Here is a 12,851-nt window from a genome sequence, read left to right on the forward strand (position 1 = left end):
CCTGGAGACTGGACCTGCTAGGGGTCAAACCAGAGGTCTACTGAGCCGTGTGACATCTGGTGTAGAAGATGCTCTGTTCATGTTCATCGTTTTTTCTTTGTGTGCTTTTCCTCAACTTTGTTTTCTTTGTTTGTTATATATGATGATACCTTGATCACCACAGCAGTTGATCCCAGCTTGATTAGCTGTGTCCTTTGCAGTCTAAAGCACTTTCGTGATACCTGTGGGGTCCCTTATCCTCCCTGACCACAGGGATTCAGCCTCACTGAAGGAGAGGGAACCTTCCAGGTTGCAGCTCCTAGACTCTGGAATGCTCTCCCACTGGACATGAGGACGCTGTGGACACCTTCAGAAAGAAGCTAAAGACCCATTTGTTTAGTAATATTATTGTTCATGATGGAATCGTCCCTCTGTACCTGCCCACACAGGTCAAGAGGTCAAATGATTCCCTGTTTAAAACAGCTCTTCATCACATGGATGTGCATCCCAACAGTCAGAGCTCACAGATGCTCCTATTCCCTCCAGTGGGAGGCACTACGAGTGACTGATGAGGGTCAGGGGGGTCAGGCTAGTCCAGATAGTGGGTCTGTATGAGGTTGTTAGGGAGGGATAAGGTAGTGGCAGAGTTCAGGCTGTAGTTGTGCTCCAACAGTTGAGACAGGGCAGGACAAAAAATGACATCCTGATGGCGTTAGGAGTGATTCTTACAAGAACCAATCAATAAAAGTGGGTGGTGACCTGCTCATGTGACGCTTGTGTTGATGATTACTGGGTCTCCTCCATGCTCGTTTATCATAAATGAATCCCTCTAAGTAAAACACCTGATGACTCCTGAGTTGTTTCACAAAATGTTTGTGTGTGTGTGTGTGTGTGTGTGTGTGTGTGTGTGGGCAATAACTACAAGTTATCTATGTATAGATCAAACAATTATTCATCAGTTGGATACATTGACAGTGGAAGTTCAGGTTTCCTGTAATTCAGTTTGCAGACAACACAGAAAACTGCCCCTGACCCCTCCCCTCATTCTGGAGGCTTTAACATGAAAATGAAAATGCTGACAGACACAAATGCAAATCAGGGTATTTGACCAGAGGTGACATATCTTTTCATACTTTTCTTGTTATATTTGTTATATATGTTCTGTATGGTTATATTTGTTATGGTTGTTATGGAGTTGATGGTTATTATCACTGTTTCTTGTGTCTTTGTCTTTGTTGTCCTCCCCTTCGTCCGTCCTGGATTTTTGACCTTGGTTGCAGGAAGCGTTTGACCTCAACTCCTTTTTCTGTGTTGCTGAACGTAGAGCCTTGCTTCATTGTGCTAGCTAAAGTGTGATCCTCCCTGCTAATTCCTTATTTCATTGACTAATTACCCACCAAAAATTAATACCTACTTGCTTTATTTGGCTGAAGTTTAAAAGACCATCATTCTTGTAGCAACAGTCTTTCTGCCTTGTAAACACGCTAAGCTAACGATGGCTTCTCCCTCTTGTTCTCCTCTCTCCTGCTCAGAGTGCCACATGTTTTGTTCCTCCTCTGCCTCCTTTAGTGATACTGATAAGTGTGTTAAATGTAGTTTTTTGTTGTGTTGGAGGTGAGGCTTAGCGAGGTTGAATTGGACCTGCAGCGGCTCTGCACCAAAAGCTGCGAGAGCTAGCCAACCCTCACTAGCTGGTGCAGACCAACTTAGCTTAGCTCCTAGCTTAGGCCCAACTAGCGCTCCCCCAGAAGCTCCCAAGCATCTGGGAGAGCGCCAAGAAAAGTTGGGCCTAAACTAGGATGTGCTTGCTCATGAAGAATTGTTGGGTGTAAATTCATTTAAGGAGTGTGGAACTGGACCTGTTCTACTTGTAAAGTGTAACTTTTGTTACTTGGTGCTTTACAGGGTGATGACTTGACTTCATTGCAGCTTTGACCTGAGCAGGTGTTCATTCACATCTCAGTAACAGGGGACACTTTATCACACCAGTGGACAAACATCAGCATTCATCACCCAGCAGCTCCTCTGATCAACAGAACAAGTTAAAGTATTCTGGAGAATGAGGGCATCGATCCCTCTACCTCTCATATGCTAAGCGAGCGCTCTACCATTTGAGCTAATTCCCTGCTAATGAGCAGCAGATGATGCAGGTTGACCTTCATGCAGGGTTGAATGAGCGTCACCAGTTGAAGCTTCTCTGGTTGACCAATGTAATGGAGACCCAGGGTTCCATGACATGAATGATGAATTGAAGGTAGCATTTGTCTTGGTATTAACAGTTTATGTAAATTAGAGGCACACACACATGTTAATGGTCAGGTTTATTGAATCAGCAAACATGTGAAACATTTTCTATGCCATGTGTTCCAGGGAGGGACCTGGGAAGCACAGGGGGACCGGCCATCCTGCCTGTGGAAAATGAAGACCCCAGTGTCAGTCAGTGGGAATCACTGTGCAAGGCCTGGTATTTAGTGTTGATCTAGTTTGTCTCATGTAAATGTGGCAGTTTCAGTCGTCACGGTCAGTCCTCACCTCTTCCTGGTGGTTTCCTTAAAGGGGGTGGAGCCAAAAGGGGAGAGTGGCCCAAGGAAGCTCCTTAGGAGCTGTAGGTGCAAACCTTTGGTCCCAGATTGGGGGGGGGGGGGGGGGGGGTACTGATTGTAGAGCCTGGTTGTGGTTTGTTTTATTTGTTCTTTCAGCAGAGGATGGTTTCAATCCATTGACCTCTGGGTTCTGGGCCCAGCTCTCTTCTGCTGAGCCACTCTGCTGGAGCAGGAAAAGAAGAAGGGATCTGAATTTCAAATGTTTTACATTGATAGGCTCCAGCCCACCCCCACCCCCCTCGATAAGTGGAAGAAAATGGATGTTTCCCAGTTTGGTCATGTCATTCCCTTTTTTTAACCTGTCCTGTTCAGGAAATGGAAATGGAAATTTAGCTGCTATGTTGAATCAGAAAAACCTTTTGAAGTCTACTTTTGCTTCAGTCAGAAAGTGGACTGTTGTTAACTCTCACAATGGTTGGTGATTGTGGAGGAAGAAAAAATCCTTATGAACCTCTTTTTAACAGACACACATTTCTAAAGATGCAGGTTCATTTTATTTTTCTTCTTTTAGCAGAGGATGGTTTTGATCCATCAACCTCTGGGTTCTGGGCCCAGCACACTTCCTCTGCGCCACTCTGCTCTACCATTGACTGAACAGGCCTTGTTTTAGGACAGCATTCTCTGTCTTTGTCTCTGCCCTGCTCTCCTGCTCTCTTTCCCCCCCACCCGGTCAAAGCAGAAGGCCGTCCCCACTGATCCTGGATCTGCTCCACGTTCCTGCCTGTTAAAAGGAAGGTGTTCATCACCACTGTTGCAGGATGTGCTGCTGGTGGAGAATTGTTGGTGTAGATTCATTGAAGCAGTTTGGTGCTGGACCTGCTGTACTAGTAAAGAGTCATGAGAGAACTTTGTTGTGACTTAACACACACACACACACACACACACACACACACACACACACACACAATCCTAAACAGGATAAGTGGAAGAAAATGGATGGATGGATGTTTCCCAGTGTGGCTCTGCAGCAGGAGGTCTTGTAGAAACAGGGACTGACCTGACACCAGCTCCCTCTGGAACAATGGTTCATTCATTCATCGGTGCCAGGAGGCCTAAAAACACAAAACACCAATTCAATCCAGGACCTTGGATCCTAAACTGAAACTCCATCACACGGTGGCTCTGCTGGGGCTCCCACAGGTGAGTGAGGCTGAGCTCCAGTCTGCTCTGAGGAGGCAGCAGACATCTGCACCACTCAGAGGTTTGGTTGGTGTCTTTGACAAAATCCCAACAAACTCAAATCCTGTTGAAGCAGGAAGTTCTAGTTGAACTCTCACCCACGTCACATGACCAAGAAAACCTCCTCTTTCATTCAGACCAGAACAGACAAACATAGAAACATTGACACGACAGGTGGGCACCGTCAACTTAAAGCACGTTAAAATGGCAAAATATTAGGCCATGCATGCATTTACTATGCAAAATATTGAATACTTTATTGATAATAAGGATTCCAAGAAACTTTCTAAAACCAGGCCGACCTGTGCCGTGTGCTAGCCTATGGAAACAAACAGACCCAGAATCAGATATAGAGGTTCAGGTTCTGGATGGTTCTGGTTGGTTCCTGCAGTAATTGAAGCAGTTAAAGGCATGTATATCCAAGTGTGTGTGTATGTGTGTGTGTGTGTGTGTGTGTCAAAAACTGACCCACTTCTTTTGCCAACATGAGCCCACAGTGGTGGTGTCTCTAAAGAGGTGGAGCTCTGTCCTTCACCTGCTAGGTTCCAGCAGGCAGCTCAGGTCTAGTTTTCTTCACTGAGCCTCCATGATGAGTTTCCTCTGAGAAGTTCTTGTCCAAGGTCCCAGCTGGTAAAACCATTGTCACCAGTGATACTGGGACCCTGCAGTCCAGTGGTCTTATCAGGACCACACTGGACCTGCCGTCTTTGTTTGTTGTGTTGTTGTGCAATGTGAGAGAATGTGACAGACCATTTTATACCAAAGACAGGCTGTGTGTGTGTGTGTGTGTGTGTGTGTGTGTGTAACCATGTTAAACTCTTTTAAATAAATGTTTCAGCCTGCTATTATCTGGATGCTGTATGATTCCTGCAACCCCAGACTAACTCAGGTGTTCGTACTGCAACCTAAAGTATGGTGATGAGGAGAATGATGAACAATCCACAAGGTGATCAGAAAATAAGAAATGGATTCAGGAACAACAAACCCATCTCTGAACATGTGATTGAAACATGTGAGTGGGACTGGCAGAACCTGGCTTTACCTCAAAGTGTCTCATCCAGAGATCTGTGACAGGCGTCTGCTGTGGAGGGTCAGTCTGTCCGTCCACATTCAGATCATCGATGCAGCCACTCTGCTAGGATCAAACTACTCAGGATGAAACAGACCAATGTTGACATCAAGTAGCAACTCAGCAGCTGATCAACAGAGTCCTCAGCACCAGTAGAGCCTGGTCCTGGTCCCTGGGGGGCTCCAACCACCAGCCTCTCTGTTAACAGCCGAGCGCCACAGAGACTCTGAGTCTCCTGCTGTTCATGAAGAGTTTTCAGGCTAAATTCAGTGTGTGAGGTCCACACTGCACATTTGAGGGACCATGAAGGACAGAGGAGAGTCTGACTGTCATGGTGAAAGCCTTCAGCACTAGAGCTGAAACAGCCCCACCATCTTAACCCCCCCAGACCAAACATTATCGTCCAGCCTCCAACCAGAGGTCCATCAGTTATCATGGAGCCACAGGTGGAGTCTGGATTCTTTTCTAGAATGAGACGGCAGTGACAGTCCTGCAGAGTGACATCACTGACATGAATGGATGACTTCAGTCACGTGACTGGATGACTTCAGTCACGTGACTTCAGTGCCAAACAGTGCACACTGGTGCCTACCAGTCAAAACCACCTCAGACTGTATCATTCTATATGCTTGGCTGTAGTGTGTGTGTGTGTGTGTTTTTAAAAAGGCAAAAAAGTCTTTTTTTCAGCAACAGAACTTTAATACAAACACAAAATGAAAAGCAGAACAAGCCAGAACCCAAAATATGGATTTACAGAGGAAGCGTGCTGGGCCCAGAACCCAGAGGTGGATGGATCAAAACCATCCTCTGCTAAAAGAAGGGAACAAAATAAACCTGGTTGTTTTGAAATGTGAATCTGTTGAAGAGGGTGGAAATGGTGATGGAGTCAGTTGTTCCTTTTGTTTTATGACAGAGACCTCATTGTGAACTAAATCATTTTAATTCTTTACTTGAAGATTCACGCTTTTTCGCTCAAAATGTTTGACAACTTCCTCCATGCTGGTGCCCCATCACACACAACAGGTGCACTTGTCCTCTTTTCTCCTCTGACCCTCAAACATTCACTGTCTTCCAGTGAACGTCCAATTGTCCTCTGAAAGAAGAGATGAATCTTTCCCTGCTGAGACTCCTGATCTCTGACTGTCACTAGCATGTGCTAGCAGAATACAGCACTCCTTCTTCATGATCTGTCTTTGTCTCTGACCAGCTCTCCTGCTCTCTTTCCTCCTACCAGTCAAAGCAGACATCCGCACCTACTGATCTTGGATCTGCTGCCCGTTCCTGCCTGGTAAAAGAAGGAACCAGCACCTGGTTCTCCAGGCTGAATGAACTCCAGGACGTTGGCCAGCCGTGTCAGTTGAAACCTTATTTGTCCAAATAGAGAAAAAATAAGTCTGATTGTTGATGAAAGATGTCCTCATGGCTTTGAAACTGTGGTTGGGGAGCAGCCAACATGAGCACATTCATGGAAGAATAGCAGTAAAAACAGGAAGTGTCAGTTAGCAAGTACTCACCAGTCTGTCACTATCATACTTGATTCTAGTGGAACAAAATGGCTGCTGCTGACTGTGCTGCCTGGTGGAGGATCACTCTTCACCATCCTCTCAGGCCTTGATGGAACCAAAAAGGCCAGTTCCTGGAGAAGATCTTCTAGGGGTCCAGGTTAAAGCGGTGCCCCAGCTGGCACCAGGCGCTGACCCAGGTCCTGCATGGGAGATACTGTCAGTTCTGTTCTGCACTGCTCACAACCACAGGCTGGTGTTGAGGTCTGCAGCAACCAGGGCCCCAGTCACCAAGAGTATAAAGGCTGGTCATTGTGGCAGTGGGAGGAGTCAAAATGAAGACAGACCAATGAGAGCAGGACGTTCCTGGAGAAGTCAGAAGAACTTGACCATGTTTCCTACAGTACCCAGGAGGCCTGGTAGTTGTTGAAGGAAGCTCCAAAAGCAAAGAGCAGACAGCAGGATATCAAAAGAAAAGATCCAGACATAATCCTCCTCTGAGTCCACAGACCTGAGCACCGCTGCTCTGACTACCAGGTTACCTCCTGGTTATCAGTGTGAAGTCAATAAAATAATTAATAATAATAATAAAAGAAATAAATAATACTAAATCAAGGCCTGTTTAATAGATGGTAGAGCAGAGAGGAGCAGAGAGGAGCAGAGGAAGAGAGCTGGGACCAGAACCCAGAGGTTGATGGATCAAAACCATCCTCTGCTAAAAGAAAGGAGCCAAATAAACCTGGTTGTTTTGAAATGTGGATCTGATAAAAAGAGGTGGAAGTCAGAATTCAAATCATTGAGAGAGTTAATAACATTCTACTTTTCCACTGAAGCAAAAGAAGTCTTCAGAAGGTTTTAGTGATTCAACATTGCAGCTAAGTTTCCATTTCTATACTGATTGTCTGCAATGGTACATGGGGGTGGAGCCTATCACAGCTGACAATGGGTGAGGAGGGGGTTCACCCTTGATGGGTCGCCAGTCCATCCCAGGACCAGCACACACAGACAGACAACCATTCACACTCAGTCATTTAGAGTGTCCAGGTAACCACTACCCTCTTGATGTCTTTGGACTGTGGGAGGAAGCTGGAGAACCAGAGAGAACCCACACAGAGACAGGGAGAACCTGCAGGAGGGGTGGAGGTCGATGAGTCCTGGAGACGTTCAATAATGTCCACAAATTTGGCACCAGGAAGACAGCAGGTGATGGCACCTGGGAGTTCAACAGACCTGATGATTGAACCACCAATCACAAGGATTTCAGCCTCCATTGTAAACAGAGAGTTTAGATGAGAGAGAACCTGCTGTCAGCCTCACCAGTCAGGGCAGTGGCAGAGGCAGCAGAGTTGAATGAAGCAGGACCACCTGGCAGGTCTCAGCTGGAGGTGATGACATCACTGGCCTCAGTCCTCACCAGTGCTCTGCCTAGCAACAGGGACGATGGAGAGAAACCAGTAGAAGCACTCTGAGAGTTGGAGACAGCAGGAGAGAGACCACGACAGAGTCACCCATGGGAAACTGTTGGATCCACTCAGGACTGGCTGGACAGACACAGATCAAAGTCAGAATTGAGTCCAGAGAGGTGGAGGCACCTGGAGCCACTGGATCAGTTTGATCTTTGAGCAGCACAAAGTAGTTTGACACATGAAGGTCGTCTGGAGAGAAGAGAGGAAGAGAAATCCATCTCCCTTCTCCTCAACGGATGAACACAGGAGAGGACGGACATCAGATGGACAGAGAGCAACACTGCTGGACTCTCAGAGCTGTTAAGGCGTCCAGGTGCAGCCAGGAGACAAACAGGGACGCTGCTTGAGGACATCATCCAGGAGGCTCTCCATGGTGTGGAGCTGGGGTCTCAGACTGGAAGCTCTGGCTGCTGAGTTGTCCAACCAGCCGTCACATCACCTCCTGAGCTCTCAGCCTCCTCTTGACCAGGTTCTGGATGCTGACTCAGCAGGAGACAGGAAAGGAATCAATGTTGAAGGAATTCCAAAGCGTCCATCAACCTGCAGGACAAACTCCTTCACTGTGTGGGAGGTTCAGAGTCCCTGGTTTGATTGCAGCTTTGACCTGAGCAGGTGTTCATCCTCATCTCAGTAACAGGGGACACTTTATCACAGTAGTGGACAAACATCAGCATTCATCACCCAGCAGCTCCTCTGATCAACAGAACAAGCTGAAGTATTCTGGAGAATGAGGGCATCGATCCCTCTACCTCTCACATGCTAAGCTAGCACTCTACCATTGGAGCTAAGTCCCTGCTAATGAGCAGCAGATGATGGAGGTTGACCTTCATGCAGGGTTGGATGACCTTCACCAGTTGGAGCTTCTCTGGTTGACCAACATGTGGAATCTCTGTCAATACTCTAGTGGTGTTTAAGTGGTGACAATATGGGTTAGTGACTGGGAGTGTGTGTGTGTGTGTGTGTGTGTGTGTGTGTGTGTGTGTGTCTGTGTCTGTGTGTGTCTGTGTCTGTGTCTGTGTGTCTGTGTGTTTATATGCAAATCTTTCCATGGAACAACGGTTTTTATTTGAAGCAAGAGCCTCCAGATCAAAGAGAGAATTGATGATGATGTCATCAGGGGGCTTTGATAGTGTATTTATTTGTACCTAGAATTCTGTCTTTGATCTCAGGAGGACATGAAAGAAACTCAACTTTAAAAAGTATATGAGAGCATTCAGCTTGGTTAGAAAACATTTTGACTGTTCAACAGTAGAGTTTGTTAGAAACAGTTTACAACACTCAGAATTAAATTGAAGACAAAAACCTTCCACACTTAAATCCTGTCTCTAACTTCAAACTGGGGATGAACATTTTTATAATCAATCTGTCTCTATGTGTTGGCCCTGCCATGGACTGGTGACCTGTCCAGGATAAACCCCGCCCCTCACCTGAGGGCTGCTGGGATAGGCTCCACCCCCCACGAACCATTGCAGATCATCAATAACCAAAGCTACTAAGGAGGATTACAGTTTGTCCTTGCAGGAGTCAGTGACTTAATAGAGTCTAACAAAGGGTTGAACCTGAATGAGACAGTCACCCTTCAACATGGGGCCATGGCAGAGTGAACCAAGAACACTACAATGGGGGTGAGAGTGGAGCCATGATGGATTCACAGTTCATCACCTCCACCATCACGTGGACCACCTGATCACCTCTCCCTCAACCTCTAAATAACTCATTCCCTGACCGGGAATCGAACCCGGGCCGCGGCGGTGAGAGCGCCGAATCCTAGCCACTAGACCATCAGGGACCACACTGAGCTCTCCAACAACAGAGACTATACACAATGACTCAAGAACACAGGACTCTGTGGTCTCAGCTTGAGATGCAGAGGGTCCACCAAGACCACCAGACACCTCAGCCCCCGAAAGACAGTCCACCCCCAGGATCCTGTCCCCCCTCTGCTCCAACTCAGCCCTCCATTCATAACTGACTTTCGCTACGTCCGAACTGCCAAGTACCAACCTACGTCCTCCTGCTACGACCTAAACATGGCGGCACCACTCAGACACCCGAGAAGATTGGTGGTGAAGCACGACCTCTGCTGGCAGAGCACAGATACTGCAGTTAGGTCGACAGCACCAACGAAAGCCCCACCTGCTGGCCTGACTGTGGTACTGCACTCCACTCTGAACAAACCCTTCACTCATTCTCGATTATTAAGCACATTAACGCACCTGTAAAGGTGTGTTCACATTATATACATATTATATATTTATGTTTGGCCGTTTTTGATGAACTTGGGTGGGACTCTGGTGCAGGGATGAGGTCATGGAGCTGATCTGGGAGCAGTCCTGATGTTAAATGCTGTGATGAAGGACAGTGTGGAGGAAAAATGAGTCAAATTTAAATTGTCAACAGTTCAACGTTGTTGGCAGGACTCCAACCTGAGCAGGGAGACCCCAATGGATTTCTAGTCCATCGCCTTCACCACTCGGCCACAACGACCACATTCACACACTTTTGTAGGAGACTGAAATTCAAAAATTCATCTTAATGTCAGCACAGTCAAATATTTTTTTGTCCTCTCTCAAAGACAAACTATTTGTGTGTGTGTGTTTTTAAAAAGGCAAAAAAGTATTTTTTTTCAGCAACAGAACTTTAATACAAACACAAAATGAAAAGCAGAACAAGCCAGAACCCAAAATATGGATTTACAGAGGAAGCGTGCTGGGCCCAGAACCCAGAGGTGGATGGATCAAAACCATCCTCTGCTAAAAGAAGGGAACAAAATAAACCTGGTTGTTTTGAAATGTGAATCTGTTGAAGAGGGTGGAAATGGTGAGGGAGTCAGTTGTTCCTTTTGTTTTATGACAGAGACCTCATTGTGAACTAAATCATTTTAATTCTTTACTTGAAGATTCACGCTTTTTCACTCAAAATGTTTGACAACTTCCTCCATGCTGGTGCCCCATCACACACAACAGGTGCACTTGTCCTCTTTTCACCTCTGACCCTCAAACATTCACTGTCTTCCAGTGAACGTCCAATTGTCCTCTGAAATAAGAGATGAATCTTTCCCTGCTGAGACTCCTGATCTCTGACTGTCACTAGCATGTGCTAGCAGAATACAGCACTCCTTCTTCATTGTCTGTCTTTGTCTCTGACCAGCTCTCCTGCTCTCTTTCCTCCTACCAGTCAAGCAGACATCCGCACCTACTGATCTTGGATCTGCTGCCCGTTCCTGCCTGGTAAAAGAAGGAACCAGCACCTGGTTCTCCAGGCTGAATGAACTCCAGGACGTTGGCCAGCCGTGTCAGTTGAAACCTTATTTGTCCAAATAGAGAAAATATAAGTCTGATTGTTGATGAAAGATGTCATCATGGCTTTGAAACTGTGGTTGGGGACCAGCCAACATGAGCACATTCATGGAAGAATAGCAGTAAAAACAGGAAGTGTCAGTTAGCAAGTACTCACCAGTCTGTCACTATCATACTTGATTCTAGTGGAACAAAATGGCTGCTGCTGACTGTGCTGCCTGGTGGAGGATCACTCTTCACCATCCTCTCAGGCCTTGATGGAACCAAAAAGGCCAGTTCCTGGAGAAGATCTTCTAGGGGTCCAGGTTAAAGCGGTGCCCCAGCTGGCACCAGGCGCTGACCCAGGTCCTGCATGGGAGATACTGTCAGTTCTGTTCTGCACTGCTCACAACCACAGGCTGGTGTTGAGGCCTGCAGCAACCAGGGCCCCAGTCACCAAGAGTATAAAGGCTGGTCATTGTGGCAGTGGGAGGAGTCAAAATGAAGACAGACCAATGTGAGCAGGACGTTACTGGAGAAGTCAGAAGAACTTGACCATGTTTCCTACAGTACCCAGGAGGCCTGGTAGTTGTTGGGAAGGAAGCTCCAAAAGCAAAGAGCAGACAGCAGGATATCAAAAGAAAAGATCCAGACACTAAAACTACAAGTAGAAACAAGAAGAAATACTCAAAGCTTTGGAAAGATACTACAAGGTTGGATATACATTATTATATACACTACTATTCTCACTGACTCCTAAAGAGGGACAGGAAACATTAGAATGTGGATCAGATCAGCTGATTTCAGTGTTGAGTCCATCCCTCCATCCACTTTCTGTTCTTATCCTTTAAGGGTCATGGGGGGGGGGGGGCGATCCCAGGTGACATTGTTCAAGAGGCAGGGTTCACCCTGGACAGGTCACCAGTCCATCAGGAGAAATGAGGTGGTCGGTATCATGCAACCTAAACTAAAACATTAGTCAGATCAAATTAAGATTAAAGCAAGAGTCTCCAGATCAAAGTCAGAATTCCTGACGATGTCATCAGGGCTTTGACAGTAGCTAGAATTCTGTCTTTGATCTCAGGAGGACATGAAAGAAACACAATTGAGGAAAGTAGAAGAGAACATTCAGCTTCATTAGAAACACTTGAACTGTTGAACAGTAGAATTTGTTTGAAACAGTTTACAACACTGAGTGACAGGATTGAAGAGGGAAGAGTTTTCTGCTTTAAAATTAATTCTAACCTAAAAGTCAAGTCAAGTCACCAAATCACAACAGAAGTTATTTCATGACACAGTTTTGTCAGAGTTCAATAAAAGGAAATTAAGGGTCATCCAAGTTTTTTATCTCCTTTAGACAGGCCTCCAGTTTAGTCAGCTGATTTATTTCATGTGGATGCATTGATAAGTACAGCTGTGTGTCGTCAGCATAGCAGTGAAAATTAATTGAGTGTTTCCTAATAATGTGACCGAGAGGAAGCAGATAAAGGGTGAAGAGGATTGGTCCAAGCTCAGAGCCTTGAGGAACACAATAAGAGACTGCAGTGGTTTCCGAGGGTTTATCATTAGTCAGTACAAACTGAGATCGACCTAGTAAATAGGACCTGAACCAGTTAAGTGCAGTTCCTTTAATGCCAATGACATGTTCCAGTCTCCGTAGAAGGATATGGTGATCAATGGTATCAAAAGCTGCACTAAGATCTAATAAGACCAGCACAGAGACCAGTCCCTCATCTGATGCTAGTAGGAGGTCATTGGTAACTTTGACTAGTCCT

General features: G+C 46.1%; 1 protein-coding gene and 1 non-coding gene across 2 annotated transcripts in view; one reads left to right on the forward strand and one right to left on the reverse strand.

Moving 5' to 3' along the window:
- Positions 1-12,851, forward strand: part of LOC147272180 (uncharacterized) — a 430,453-nt gene that overhangs the window by 406,999 nt on the left and 10,603 nt on the right. The gene's annotated exons all lie outside the window — the stretch shown is intronic.
- Positions 9,516-9,587, reverse strand: trnae-cuc (transfer RNA glutamic acid (anticodon CUC)). Its single transcript has one exon. It is a non-coding gene; the product is annotated as a tRNA-Glu (tRNA).

This window comes from Aulostomus chinensis, chromosome 1 (genome assembly GCF_037954235.1).
Source record: "Aulostomus chinensis isolate RoL2024-O1b breed Wild chromosome 1, RoL_Achi_v1.0, whole genome shotgun sequence".
Lineage (NCBI taxonomy): Eukaryota > Metazoa > Chordata > Actinopteri > Syngnathiformes > Aulostomidae > Aulostomus > Aulostomus chinensis.